The 16,039-nt window shown below is 39.2% G+C and overlaps 1 long non-coding RNA gene across 3 annotated transcripts in view; it reads right to left on the bottom strand.

Annotated features, from left to right (window-relative positions):
* LOC125615606 overlaps nt 1-16,039 on the bottom strand; it is an 84,040-nt gene that overhangs the window by 33,525 nt on the left and 34,476 nt on the right. The window lies entirely within an intron of this gene.

Here is a 16,039-nt window from a genome sequence, read left to right as displayed (position 1 = left end):
AGCCGAAGTTACTCAGCTAGAAGCTATTAGCTGTGGGCTCAAGAGGTCACCCACTAAAGCAAGTTACAAACGGAAACTGAAATTCAAAGGAAAAGAAACAGAATAATAAGTGCTTTCAGAACTCCTTAATACTGAACGTGCAGGATGAAGTCCCAGGATGTCCCAACTTGCCTCCCGATCAGGTCTTTGGAACGGCATGGAAGGAAAGCAAAACTATTGCCTGGATCCAAGATTCTGAGTCGGTATTTTTGGTTGAAATTGACTTAAACATCTTCCCTGATTACTGATGAAAATTCAAATCTTTTCTACCACTATTTGTGTGTGAGCATGGTTCAAAACCAATTCCCTTGCTCCTGCGTTGTTCTTTTGACAAGGGAAGAAATAACTCTCTAGAAACTTCCACTTTCAGCTTCTCAGGGTTGTCATCTACTTTGGTTGTGTAATATACAGCTTTTGTTGGAAGATTTATTATAAATTTCAAAAATAAATGGAGGTTAGTATTCCTTCTTTCTTCTTTCCTGAAAATGTTAAACTTTGCTCAAAAAACGGACTTTCACCAACGTGCCCAATGATGCTTCACCTACATAAAATAGGATCCTCACAATTGGGCAATCAAAGCCTTGAAAATAATTCCAAGAACCTAAGACCCAGAGCCCCCAATGTTTTCTAGATCAGTAAAACCTAGAGCAATACTATGGCTGCAGGTGAAGTGTTACAAACTCATGAAAACCAGTAAAAATCCAATGGCTAATACGGCAACGAAAGGGCCCTAGAGTAGAGTTATGCTGACATGGATAGACTGGTTGAGGGACTGGCTATGCCAGCGCAAATCAGGAATTCTCTTTGCTTAAATACCTGTCTGAACCTAACCCTAAATATAACTCAAGGCCTGACCTTTCAAGTTCATTAGAACTATTAGGCCACCCTTGTAACACACAAACAACTCGCTATCAATCAAGGAATGTGTAATACCAAGGAATCACTTATTTCCACAGGAGATACAATCACACATTTTTAAAGTTTTCTTTTGAAAAGTTTGAACACTTTCACCAATGGGAAAGGGACATCAAGATATAAACAAGATATACCCTATGTCTAAATAATGAGTTTCATGGTGGTGCACACTTCAAGGCTGGGATCAGGCCTCTGCAGCACAGATAATGTACAGAAACGGCCTAATTAGGAGATTCTCAGTAATCAAAGTGAGTTTTTAAAAGAGGCAGCATAATCAGCCCCAAACCTGCTGTTGTAGACATGTAAACACACAGCCTTGGCACTGCGGGGACAATGAGGTCATTAAATCTTTCATGGCAAATTGTTGAAGCCAGGAGTCAAAAGAACACAGAGCAACCCCTTCATCTGGTGTCCACAAGTCTGTCCTTCTCAGCAACTACGGACAGTCAAAACAGAGCCCTGGAGTTGACCTCATTCCTCCAAGGCTGGCTGCTGAGCCACAGGAGGACAACATGTTTGTGACATGTTTTGAGTATAACTGCTAAAGACCGAGGCAGAGGGGAGACAGAGATGCCATGCCACATTGATTAGTTTGGCATGTTGGAAATTTTTAGCCTTTTAAAATTTTCTTAGAAAAACAGTAGCCTTCCCAGTATAGATTTTTTGTAAGACCTTCTGTCTACACTCCCTTGGAAAGAGAAGGAAAAGAAAAGAAAACTCAAATCAGTCTATGTGGCACATGGCCAGATTTGGCTTTAAAAAGTTGCTAATTTTGGACTTAGTTCTCTCCATTAGGGCAGGGTCAGAATTATGCACACAAGTCTGAGGCTTTTCTCTGCTTAGAAAACATCTGCATTCAATTAGAAATAAGCTTGAGTGTTGTGTTAATTCTGCAGAACCAAACAAAATCATGTTTGTTTAAACTCCTTCAGTACTGGGAGGATGAGAAGTTATAGGAGGAAAGGAAAAAAAAAAAAAAAACTAACGTTGGAAGGAAACTCCCATGAGGTCCTGGGAAGAAGCTCAGATGCAAAGGAGAAGCGCCTTTTCCTTGAGGGTGCGACCCTGGACTTCTTTTCAGGTGACTTCTCCCGAGTATTTCTCTCTTGGGTGAAGGGGCTGGGGAGCAAGCCTCCATTTTCTTCTAAAAATGCAACTTTTAATCCAGTGGAACATTCTCCAGATTCCCCCAAGATAAGTTTGACCAAATAGTTGATGTGTTTAGCAAACAAGTAGCCATTTCTCCCTCGCCTCTTTTTTCCTTCAGTGCTGAGGATGGAACCCAGGTCTCCTGCATTCTCGTCAAGTGCTTGGCCACTGGGCTACAACCCCAGGCCTTGCATTTTGTTTTTAATATGTGGAGAGCCAAAAAATCAAACTGCGGTCACAATGCTCATGTTCATTTCAAATCATTTCTATAGTTACTGTGACTGGTGTTCTGACTTCCAACATACCCAAACAAAGCTTTCTTTTGAAACATACATCTTGTCATGAACATCTATGTCCATGTCCACTTTGCATAATATCAGCAGCAAAATATTCCACTGATTTATGTCTCTCAAAGTCTGTAGCTACCATTTATTTCCACACAAGTACATGAAGACTACAGATTCCCAGGCTGATTTCAGTTCTGGACCAACATAATATTTCTTAATACTGCTTCTTAAGATTAGGTCCCACCATGTCACAGATAAGAAAGGGAGGTGAAGAACCTTGGTTTTTTTTTTGAGTGTTGAAGGATGTGATTCAGCTCTTCACCAACAGTGCCAAGTAGTTGTACATCAGGTTCTTTTAAGCAGACAAAATGTTTCCAGTTTCTGCTATTTAATCTTTATCAGAGAGAGGGCTGTGGGGAATTGTCTGCTGATATAGGCTTTGCAGGCATGCTAAAATTTCACTTTTTAAGTATATTTTTACTACATCTTTGGATCTAACCAAAGCATAAGAAGACTGGGCACCCAACCACAATTTTAGCACTATTTTGATCAGCTTGTGCTAAATCACACAAGAATGTCATGCCAGTTGACTGCAGTGAGGAGCACCACAAGGAACAGGCTACGAAAATGCAGCTTTTAGCCTACTCCAGGGATTCCTCTTATATCTCCCAATACCTCTGTATGAGAAGCCACGAGAGAAGTTTCTCAGTTAGGTCTCGGGTATTTTTCCCCTGAATTGTAGTTTTCTGTTTTGGTTTTCTTTTTTGAGTCATAAGAACACTGACTCCTGCAAACGCCCTCTTCTTTCTGCTTTATTTGCCAAGACCTTTGAGCCCAAGCAGACGGCCGACCCTTCTTAGCAAGCAGGGTGTGCACACTGCAGGTAGTGGCACTTCGGTACCTTGAGGGGAGGGCTTTGCTACAGTGTGGCTCTGAGCATCCCTTACTTTACCTTCTTTCCTTCCCTTCACTTTCTCTTCTTGTGTTTATTTTTGCAGGTTCTCACAATTCTGCTGTGAAAAAACTCAGAATGTTGATACAAAACCACTCTAAGGTAAGCCCTGCCTTGGAAGTTCCGGCCTAGTTTCCTGTCGCCTGTTTCACCTCTTCGTGAGCGCTTGGCATGACGTCGACTTTATGACATCATCAATTTTGTATTTTTTTTTAATCCTGTGACTTTTTGTCTTTAGAATTTTTAAAGGAGTGAATAAGATTAAAATGTGATTTTGAATACTTGTAAAGAAACTCAGGTGAAACATCTGAAATGATTACGTCATTGACAAACAGGACACAAAAATGTACAAGAACCTCAGGCTGCTTGACTTTGGGGGGGGAATGATTATAATGTGAATTAAATAGTTAATATTCAAAATATCAACCATTACCAGAATATGTGCAGCTGTTCTCTGTCACTTGGGAGAACAATGCCTAAGTAAAAACCAAAGGGCTTGCACGGGAAGCTCTGGGAGGACGGCCTAGCATACTTAGGTAATATTTTTCTAAAGAACCACAAAAAAGATGGGCTTGTCTCTTGACTACTAGCTCAAACTCACTGTTTTCTTTGTTTTTTTTTTATGAAGACTAAGGGGAGATGACAATTTTGGCTAAATAAAAAGAGTACAAGTTCTGTTGATTGAATCAAAGCTCATATTGTTGTGTCTGCTCCACCCTTTACCAAGCTGTAGAGGACATTACAGGTATTCCCACTGTATTCTAAAGACACACCACCATGCTCCTCAACAGAAATCTGATCCCACAGCTCTTAGAATGCTGGAATCATCACAAATATGTTGCAAATTCATTTTTAGGCACTAATTACACCTAATAGCAAAGTATTCACTTATAAAACACATAAGTATATGTTCCTTTTACTAAGAACATCAACATCATTTTCAATGACTTTAAAAAAATTTTTCTTATTTGTTTCAAACTGAATTAAGGTTCTGCTGGGTCAAAAATCTATGACAGCTGTAGGATCTGGGACAAGCTTACACCTCCCACATGATTCAGGGTATCCGCTGAGTTGATGGGCTCAGGGCCTCAGCCTCCCTCATCCATCCAGGGTTTCAATGCCTCAGGAGCATGCCATTGAGGCTGCACACTGTCTGGGAGGGGGTGACTGAGCTGTTTGGTGCTGGTCTGGTGGTTCTCAGAGGGACATGGACATGGCATTATCGGCAGGGATGGGGCAACTTCTCCATGTGATGATGTGTGCAGTCCCCATTTGCCGCAGTCTGGCTGGGCACAATCAGGAGCCACTTGTCAAAAGAAACTAACTTTATTTTTAGAACCACACACGCCAAACAAAACAGCCTCTCAGGAAAAACCCTCAGAGCCCAACTGCCACCACCGGCTTTCCACAAGCCTCTCTCTCCCCCACAAGCTTCTCTCCACCTCCCACAATCCTCCTGCTCTTGAGGCCGATTGGCTGGGTCACGTGGGCGGAGCCAAAAAAGTCCCCCAATGAGCAGCTCCGTGGTCTGAAAGGGCAGGGAAACAGCCCAATGAGCATCACCGCAGAGGAGCCAATCAGCTAGATGTTGCTGGGGCCAAGGAGCCAATCAGCTAGATGTTGCTGGGGCCGCTGTGAGCCAATCATCAGCCGGCAGCTGGAAGTTTGCTGGCAGCTGGAAGTTTGCTGGGGCCCCTTCGGCTGTGGCTCTCAACACCCATTCACACCAAAATGAATTAAGAGAGGACTTCATGAATCAATTTGAGTGCTCTCAGACACGAGTGGGGAAACACCTGTGGGATGGAGTTTTAGAATCCAGTAAAGGCCATGAACCACAGAAATTTGAGATCCTATTAACTGTGTGTTAAGGTCTGTAAACAAGTCTGGATGGCGCCTGGCATTTTGCCAGAGGGAGTGGTTTGTGAAGTAACGCCAGCGAGCCATTAAGTGTGGAGATTCCTGATTGGTTGACTGCTGTAAGATAAGCTGTGTGGAATGTATATATACCCCTCCTGTCCTACAATAAACGGCTCCCACTCCTGCTGTATTAAGGTACACAAGTTGCTCGTCACCCCCAGGTTATTTTGCCCAGCCAGCCGGGCTGTGGCAACTGTGGGTTCTGGTTGGGACCTGGAATGTTCCCCAAGGCTCATATGTTGAAGGTTTGGTCCCCAGTGTAGCAATGTGCAGAGGTGAGGATCTGAGGAAAGGATGGGATTGGCAGACTCTGGGCTCATAAGGGGATTATCCACCGAGGACTCAGCTTATGGCATCATTGGGTGATGGGGCTCAGTTAGAAGGAGCAAGCCCTCTGGGGTGTGGCCTTGGGGACTTTGTTTGTCCCTTGCCCCTTCCTCCCCCTCTCCTTCCACTTCCTGGTTCCATGAGGTGAGCCATTTCCTCCACCATACCCTCTGTTGTGATGTTCTGCTGCTTCAAGGCCCAGCAGTGGAGCTGCTGACCAAGGGCTGAAACCAGGAACCAAAATACATCTTCCTGCCTCTGAGTTGTTTTTCTCAGGCATTTTGGTGGCAGTGACAATAATCTGACTAACGCACACTGGGGATTGATTAATGCCCCAAGTTGGTAGAAACAAGAGATATTTTGAAAAGCTAAAGATTCATTCTAGTCATCAATGAGTGGATAAATAAGCTGTGGTATCTACACTCAGTAGAAGAGTAATTAGCCATACAAAAAAAAATATCTAATTATTGCTAGTACATTCATAAAACTCAGAAACATTATTCTAAGTGAAAGCGGCCAGACAGACCCCAAATCCACATATCATATGGTTCTGGTTATAAGAAATATCCAGTTGGCAAATCTACGGGGACAAAGTGTATCAGTCTTCCTGTGGGGCTGAGGAATGAAAGAACATAGGGATCAGCTCTTTCATGGGTTTAGGGTTTCCTTTGGGGGGATGAACATGCTCTGGAAAAAAGACTGAAGTTGTGGTGGTACAACATTATGAATTTACTCAACACTACAAAATTGCACACTTCAAAATGTGTAATCTTAAGTTGTGCATTTCATCTTACTAAAAACAAAGTCAACTATTTTGAATGATTCAACATAAAATCTTTATACCAAGGGAGATATCAAATACCCACATTTTTATATTTTTTATCTTTTTTTCGTACTTTTCATCTCATAATTTATCTTACAAAATGTCAATTACCATTAAGAAGGATTTTAGAAAATGTTATTATTTATTGTTAAACTAATTATTATAAAACAAATAAAAACAGTTTTCTTTATGGTTATTTTTATTTTATTCTAGAAAAAGAGGGTCACAAAGGTTCTTGGCTTTAAAGATACTTGATAGGGAAAGTTTGACATATTTTTCATAGTCTTCATTGAGCCTGGTGATGGTCATGATATACTACTTTGTCAACAGAAAAGTCACAATTTTGTCCAGGAGACTGGACAATTTGTTAAGTGTAGGAGTGGGATAGACAAGAGGAAGTACTAATAGTGATCACTTTACTGAAGAATGCCTAGGGATCATCACTCAATGTTCATAAAGGCATAAGTAGTTGTTTAACTCAAGAGTCTCTTCTCTGAAAGTATCAGTCATAAATAAATGTTGGATGGATAGAAATAATAGTTTCTTTTAAAAATAGCATAAAAATAATAACCACTTGTTATTCTCTGCATTTATTTTTAAAAATTATGTAACTCTTTATCTTAATGCACATAACAATATCATGGGGTACCTGATATGAGCCCAACTCTACACATAAAGAAACTGAAATACACAGACGGAACCATTTATTCAAAACCATGGGAACAGAATTTAGCTTTCCTTTATCTCTAAAGTTTATGGCCTTCAACCTTGTATTATATGCAAGAAGGATGTTACCTCATTTGGAACCAACACCCTTGAAGTCCTGTTTCATGAAGAACTTAGATTTTAGAGTGAACAGATATCTCTGTGTTACAGAAAAAGTAAATTATAATATAGAGATGGAGCTAAAGTTCCGTCCATATTGCCAAACTCCCTCTCCCCTCTCTTTACCTTGGCATATTCTCATGCAGTGTCTTGAGATGAATCGCTCAAGGGGCAGCTGGCCAAAGCCTACAGGGATGATGGGAAATGCCAGAGGCCAGAGAGTTCCCACTACTTTGTCAGATCACAAAGACCCATTCTATTTTTCACCAACAATTCCTCTGTCTCCTTCCTGTCTCACAAGATTTCACAAATATTAGATGAAAAGTCAAAACAGAATAGAAGTTGTTTAATTCTTCACAAAATCTAGAAGTGTTGATTCTATGCCACCCTAATTCCAATTCTATGTGATTTAAAAAAAATATTGACACAGAAATAACTGGTGTATAAGAGAATAGTCACTGTACATCTTAGCATGGGAAGTGATTAAACAATTGTGTAAATTTATAGGTTCCTGGATCCTGAGTTACCCACAGTAAACTATCACAATGAAGACTTACATCACTTTGTCTTGATCAACAGTTGAGAAATATTGCCTGGTAATCATAAGTGGCCATTTAAATTTTTAAAGAAATGCTTGTATTTCATCATGAAATCATATTAACATAAGAGCTTTTCCATTAATGGGGAAGGATAAGAATAATAGTGAAAAAAAAGTTCAGATCCAAGAGGATATAAAATCTTTCATGTTTTTCTTATGTGGATTTTTTTCATCATGAGTTATTCTAAATTTGTCATTATTTCCCACACGAGTACTACCCAGGTAAGTTATGGCTTACATTGGCCCTCCACTTGAAATGAAAAGCAGATTGCCTTGCAGACTTGAATTATCCCCCAATATTGTGTGATATATGATCCATCTTGATGGGAAACTATTGTTACATATTTCATTGTTACGATTTCCAAGGTATCAAACTCCTCATTATCTTCCTGTGCTAGCCAGCTATAAATGCCAAAATACTCCAGCTTCCAGTATGTGCGTTTTTAAACTTATAGTCCTATGTCCTGTGTATGTTTAGCATTTTATGGTGTGCATAATATAGAAATGTCATAATACTCTATCAAAAGCCCCAGCGAGGCTACTGACAATATAGGTTTCATTTCATTCCTGGATGCACCAAACATTCTTTGATATTTCCTGTGTAATATTATAAACACCAAATGCAATGTTTAAAATGAATATTTAAAAAATCAATCAGGCTTGAAATTTAATTTTATCTAATTGGCTTGATGTATTCTAACAAAATTGAATGACATAAAAGTTTCACCTGATCTATATAATTTTGCATTTTCTCTAGTCATAAAAACAGATAGTTTTCTTTTCTCTTTTAAATTTTGAGATAATCTTTTAATTTACAAAATTAATTTAACCCTCTCTCATGTATGTTGCAGAAAGTGCATAGTATCATCATAGGATCATAATCAGATGTGCAAAATAATTCTATGTGAGCCACTCTATCTATGCTTTGCTTCCACAGTTAATCTCTAAGACAGGTAAGGGGCTTGAAGAAGCCTTTGGTCTGGGTTACAAAGACTGATTTTTTTTTTGCACACATATTTCTAGAATAAACCAAACTATAAATTGACAGATGTAGACCTTTTCTAAACCCCTAGAAATTTCTGGAATTAGGCATGCTACATCTATCTGTCTTCAGACAGAAATGGGCTTTCCATATGACTTAAACCATAGTGAATATTATCAGTGTCCTTGGGAAAGAACAAATAGGTTTTAATTGAAAATATCAAAGCAACAACAGCAGCTGTCCTATAAGCATATGACAGTAGAAAAAAATATATTTTACCTATAGTCATTATGTCTGCTCAAAAAATAGATATATGTAAATGGAAAATGTCCACAAAGAAATCTCAAAAGACTATGAAGCACATGTTAGCTTCTGACTATACAGCATCCCTGAATTACTGTAGTCCAGATTTGGCTATCTGCCATACTTAGTTGGGATTACAGAATTTTCTCTTGAAGTTAATTTTTACAAAGAATTGATTAAAATAATTTTATTGTTGCTATTTTACCATAATACCAAGTAGCGATTTTGATAGTATTTTCTTTCTTCTCCCTCTGATGGCCTCATTACCATAGATCTGAGTTTGAAAAACAACAAGGTAATGTAGATTCAAACATGCTGACTCAAATATTGTGAATGGAGATTAAGATTTTCATGAAAGGTAAGAAATATATCTATTTGCCAACTCCAAACACAGTGAACTCTAATAATACTCCTTCTTAGTACAAAAATAAGTTTAAGTCTTGTAAAATCTTGATGAAGTTCATCTTTGTATATTAAAGATGAGTCAAAACAAGGCTCAGAACTCTTCTAGCCAATTTGTTGATGTTGTCTAACATGGTCCTGCCAATTAAATGGCTGGCACAGGGAAGCATGAATCCTGGTATTCTTGTGATATTGGAAACTTTGGTGGTGAGCTGGACAATCTACACAGAATGAGTTTGTACTGCTAAAGCCATGGCCTAAGGTCTGCTCACTCTCTGGCCTCTAATTGCAGGAGTAGACAAAATATTGCAAGAAGCAAAATACACACCCCTTCCCTGCAAAGATTTTGTCCTGACTAGGATCATCATCAATACTTAATTTTTTAAAACTTATGGGTGCATCATAATTATACATAATAGTGGGGTTCACTGTGGTGTATCTGTACATGCATAACATTTGGTCATTTTCATTTCCCAGTACCTCCTCTTCCTCTTTCCTCCTTCCTCCTCCCAGACCCTCTTCCTCTACTCGACTGGTCTCCCAGAAGCAATCTTAAATGTTCCTATTTATAAGTTATTTAATTAAGGAACACTCTCACTGAGGTATAAGGACCACTTTCTTCAATTGAAAATTATGATAAAATGGAGAGGACTGTTCACAGGCTTCCGTGTGAAAGTTGTTGTTGTCTTTTCTCTCACTTCGTGTTGCTGTTTTTGGACTAACTGGGAATGTCTGAGTTTTACCCATGCATCTGATTCATATTGAGATTAATCCTACTGTTGTGATTTATGGTGCCCTTGGTTTCATATTTACTGCTAGCTAAAACTAATAAGCTCTCCCTGGACCATTGCCATGATACGAGGTCAACGCCTAGTTAATCATGCCATTGTTTTTCCATACATGTTGCCCTCTGGATTATCTGCCATGATAACTGATTAAAAACACATCTTGGATGATGTCATTTTTTTTTAAAGGAACAAATTCAATTTTTCAAAGTTAGCTTGTTTTAAGTTTGTACAAGAGTCTTTTTGAACATCTTAAATCATCTTATTAAATAGATTTTGCATTCATCAAGAATATATATATTTAGAATTAACATTAATCACCATAAAAGTCCTTTTAGAGTTTCCATTTGTAAAACTACAGTGCCTTGAGCTCCATATATGAGCAAGAATTATACCATGTCATAAAAGAGGAACTGAAGTATATTGACAGCTTTATTTTTGACATATTATTTCATACTACATAAATTCATTCTTTTATTTTCTACATTTTATTGAAAGTAACATTTTCTGTAAATCACATTAAACCATTCAAGATACAAGAATTAAAAGGATGAGACATTATATGCACAGCTGATTTTTTAGTACTGGGACTGATTTCTATTAAATCTCTCCATATATATTCCCCATTAAGAGACCACACTATCTTACAGTTTCTCCTATCCAAATAGTATTATTTATAGTCAGCAGACCTTAAAAGAAGTCATTTTTAGATCTGTCTTTTCCAAGAAATCCAGATTATTCCAAATGTTGCAGAACTATAAAAGGAGTTAAAAAGGAAAAGAGTGCCAAAATATTAAACCAAGAAACAAAAGGCTTTGTATCTATTTCTGGTTTTATACATGCTGGTCTGAGAAGGCTGCTTTACTCTTCTGTTTTATGATCCTTGGAGTAAATACAGCCTCTGCCTACGGAAAACCACAAATATATTACATTATGAAGATTTAGCCACTGGTTGCCAAAAGCAATCAGCTCCATGAATATCATGTGGTTTGTTTACTCCATTTATACTGGTTATAGGCACATAATTAAAAGAGAACAAATCCATATTCTATTGGCTAGGGGTCTTCAGGAGTGCCTTAAGCAAATGATTTTTAAATAACACCGAAGAAATCTTTTTTGGAAAGGAAAATAGGTATGGAGAAGAAGTGGGGGAAATTAGAAAATGGCAATAGAGAAGCAGATCAGCAGGCCCAACTGGAAGGTTCCATGAGGATACAATGCCGGCTTCAGGACTGACACTCGTTTTTTGTTGTTGTTGCTATTTGTTTGTTTACTTCTGTATTATGTCCACATTCTCATTCACTACTGCTTATCTTCTAGGGGTTGAGAGTAGTAACGATTAGCACTTTGTATTATAGAAATCACAGGCAAATTCCAAATGCCAGCATTAATAGCTATGTATCCCTGTTTGACTTTATATTATCTGCACTATAAAAATTAAAAGACCATAAAGGCTTTGGTGGTCAAAACTCTTCTGTGTGAATGGCTCTGTGTAGGATACATGGCCATCCCACAGCAAAGCTATGAGATAGTGTGGTCTCATCATCCAAGGTCCATCCTCTTCCACCTTCCGCAAAGTCCTTGATCAGTCCTTCCCGAAGCTGAAGCTCAGATTGCAAAGGCCTAGTTATTTCACCTCTGGCAAGTATTATCTTGGGACTAATGTGAGCTTTTCTGTAACTCCAGGTATTGCTTGAGATTTTGGGGCCTCAATTATTTCCTGATCAACAAGGACAAGTTGGGTTAAATGACTGCTAACTCCATACCTGTAAACTGCATGACCTTCTCTTGACAGAACCTCTTTTCCCCATTCAGCTCCATTTTGGATCGTGATCCCACCACTTGTATCCACTCCCACCACGATTAAAAATGCAGCATCTTCATTACCTCCACCATACCATCACCAGCTTGGTCGAATTTAACTTTCAAATATATCTCTGTGTCTAAAATAATCATGAGGCATTCTCTTCTACTAGCTGCATGTGGAAATATGCACTCCACACTGTGTATTCCTGGAGAGCTCTGAGGTATGGTCTAATCAGTATTGACAAAGTGACCTAATCCCTGTCCACTGGCACCTCACTCACACAGGGATCTACATTCAAGAATCCGAGGCTTGCCTGCGTAACTTCTGGCTTTAAGGCATTCCCCAGAACTCCATATCTAAATGGCCACCCAGCTTCTGGAGGGGAGTAAGAGGTTTCACATTTGGCTGCTAAAGACTGATGATTCCAGCCACAGTGAACATCCAAATCATCCCTCGGGTTTCATTATAAAATTCAGGGATTTAGCCAAAGATGGCTCCTCTGAGCTCTACTTCACTGGCCCATGGCAGATCACTTCCGCTGAGCTGGAGTCTGATGAAATCAGGGATAACATTTTTCTTCTTTACTGAAAGATCATTTTAAATTCAACTAGTGATCAGTTCTGAAGTTCTCTAAAGGATGCGAGAGCCCAGCAGATAAGGAGACAGAAATGACTGACAAGGCCAGACTGTAGGGTGAATTATTCATAAAACAACCCAGGTCCTAGAGATTTCCCACTTTTTCCCATTAAAAACCTTGTTCTAACCAAATGCTGTTCACTGGTCATTGGCGTGGCTCCCTCTGCCAGTCTCTCAAGTGTCTGTTAGCAATTAGCCTGTATCAATGGTTTCCAAAGCTTGTTTATTTGAAAATCCTACAGCAATTTCCATTCCCCAGGGATCCAGTTTCACTTGTAGAACCAGGAACTTTGAATTAACCCAAGCTTGGCTACCATCAATCTTCTCTGTGCTTCCAGAAGTGACTCTAACTCCTTGAGAAAGCAGGGCTCCATGCAGCTGGGGTTAACTTTTCCAGGCATTACCCAGGATGAACGTTTCTGAGATTTCTATCTGGTGAACTCATAGACAACTAACTGCAGGATCTGTTCTTTCTCTGGAACATAAAGTCTCACACAGCACATTCTCCCTTGAGGAGAAAACTTGACCTCAGTATAAACTTCATTATATATACACAGTACTACATGACCCTTCAGGGACATTTGGGTGAATCATGAGCCCTCACCTCTGATCCTGAATTAAGGTTCTCAGCCTCCCCTCTAATTAAAACAATTACACTAGACTTGAACAAGATATTTTTTATCAGACTTTCAAATTATTTGAAAAATATAACAAGGAGTACTAGGGGATATATATATATATATATATATATATACACACACACACACACATACACACATACATATATATGTATATATATATGTATATAGATAGATATATCTCCATATCCATATCTAATACATATAGATAGATATATAGATATTTGTTTAAATGGTGTACACATTCACATGCTCTGTGTGTATATGTGTGTGTATTTAAGAGCTATTGCAGCTCAAGAAATTTGCTAAACTCACCTACTCCTTGTTATATTTTTCAAATAATTTGAAAGTCTGATAAAAAATATCTTCTACAAGTCTAGTCTAAGTGTCTTAATGAGAGGAGAGGTTGAAAACATTGATTCACTATCAGAAGTAAGGCCTCATGATTCCCCCAAATGCCCCTGAGGGTCATGTAGTGCTATCCCTGAGTGGACTTTCATTCAGTCTGCAAACAAAAATTAACCATATTAAGATTCACCTCAGGGCTGGGATTGTGGCTCAGTGGTAGAGCGCTCGCCTAGCAGGGGCCGGACCCGGGTTCGATTCTCAGCACCACATAAAAATAAAGGCACTGTGTTGTGTCCATCTAGAAAAAAGATCTCTCTCTCTCTCTCTCTCTCTCTCTCTCTCTCTCTCTCTCTCCTTTAAAAAAATGTTTAAAAAAAATACTCACCTCAAAACCTTTGCTTAGAATCTTAATACTGAAGAATGAGTGCAGTCTTCACGCAAGTGTGCATGCCAATATTAGGACTAACGTCTGTCTCCGCCTCCATCTCTCCAAGAGGATTTCCTCAAATTCTGAAATTTTCTTATCCACCATCAAATCCCAATGTGAAAAACCATCACCCATAATTAGCACATCCCATTCTTCTTTCTTGTTCTTTCTCTCTTCTAGTGTACATTGACGAGGCCTCTATGATTTAACCTTTCTTTCCTCTCCTGTCATTAACCAGAATAGTACAAATAAGGAGAATTGGGGGATTATTGGATTATAACTACCAAAGTTTCTCTGCCTGGGATGGGGAAAGAAGAACCCCAGTGTCATGGTTATTTAGTGAAGATGCTGTGTCTCAGCATCCAGTTTTACCCATTTAAAATTCAGTTGTTTGTACCTTGTCACATCTGACCTGGTCAAAATATCTTCTTTTTTTTCCTGGAGAGTGGACACAAGTCAGACGAGAGTCAAATGCATCTGTCAGTATAACAAGATATTGTGAGAGGGACAACTGCCACGTGTCCAAACCTGGAGGCACTAAGTTATCTGCCAGGACGAAGAGGCTCCCCATGAAGAACAGCCTGGGGACATCCATGACCACCTTCCACCTCTGCTGAGAGAAGGGAAAGGCTCACTGCCGTCCTCATGACCTCAGGACCCTAAGACCAATGAGAAGTCAGTCCCAGAACCAGAAAGCACCACAGTGGTGAGTCATCAGACATGAAGAGTTTTCCTTTTCTTATAAAACAACTCAGAATCTTACATGCAAGAATCAGTTTACGTTTTTCTTGGTCCATTAACAAATACTCACTGAGAACCTTCAAGATGTCATCCTAGATGCTGCTGACATGGCAAGGAAGAAAACAGACCTGGTCCCTGCTCTCAGGGTGCTGACCTTATAGCTGGGGCAGCAGACATAACAATAAACGCACAGCTTGTCGGCTGGTGGCTAAGAAGAAAGGTGGACCAAGGTGCGGCTGAGAGCGGGACAGTGCTATTCAGATGGCCTTCGCAACTTTAAAAAGTAAAGCTCTTAGTAGAAATGCGAGATTTCTATAATGATCATTGCATGAAAAAGAAAGTAACCATGAATTATATTTCTGAAAAGGCATTTTGTAAGTTACTGTTTTATTATGGATACTCTTACATCTTTCACCAAGGACCTGCCAAGCAGGCACCAGGAGCCAGGAGTGATGTGGTAGCTGGTTGTTAGGTTAAAACTAATCAGGCACAGCCCTGCACCAGGGGAGCTTACAGGTAAAAGAGGGAATAAACAAACATTTTCCCCTAACTAAAGTGGTGATAAGTGTTCTGAGAGAAAAATAAGTTACTACAGGAACTTATTTTTGGAAATAAGTTGGAACATGGAAATATATAAAAATAACATGGAAAGCATTCCAACTAAAAGGAGTGGTCTTGAGGAACCACCCTGTTGAAAAACAATGGCCAGTCAATCCAGTATACTAAAACCCAGTATACTAAAACCTAGGAGTATACTAAAACCTAGGAGTATACTAAAACCTAGTATACTAAAACCCAGTATACTAAAACCTAGGAGTATACTAAAACCTAGGAGTATACTAAAACCTAGTATACTAAAACCTAGTATACTAAAACCTAGGAGTATACTAAAACCTAGGAGTATACTAAAACCTAGTATACTAAAACCTAGGAGTATACTAAAACCTTGAGACGGAGGAGCTGGGTGCATTCAAGGAATAGAGAACTAAGCTGGGAGTCATGCACTTAAGGGAACTTTTAATCTGATAAAGACATTAATTAGAAAAACATCACATGGAACACAGTGACACACATCTGTACTTCCAGCTACTAGGAAGGCTAAGGCAGGAGGATGACAAGTTGGAGGCCAGCCTGGGCA

Source organism: Marmota marmota, unplaced genomic scaffold, assembly GCF_001458135.2.
Source record: "Marmota marmota marmota unplaced genomic scaffold, marMar, whole genome shotgun sequence".
In the NCBI taxonomy this organism is placed as follows: domain Eukaryota; kingdom Metazoa; phylum Chordata; class Mammalia; order Rodentia; family Sciuridae; genus Marmota; species Marmota marmota.
The sequence above is the reverse complement of the archived record's forward strand: the minus strand, read 5'-3'. Positions and strand labels throughout refer to the sequence as shown.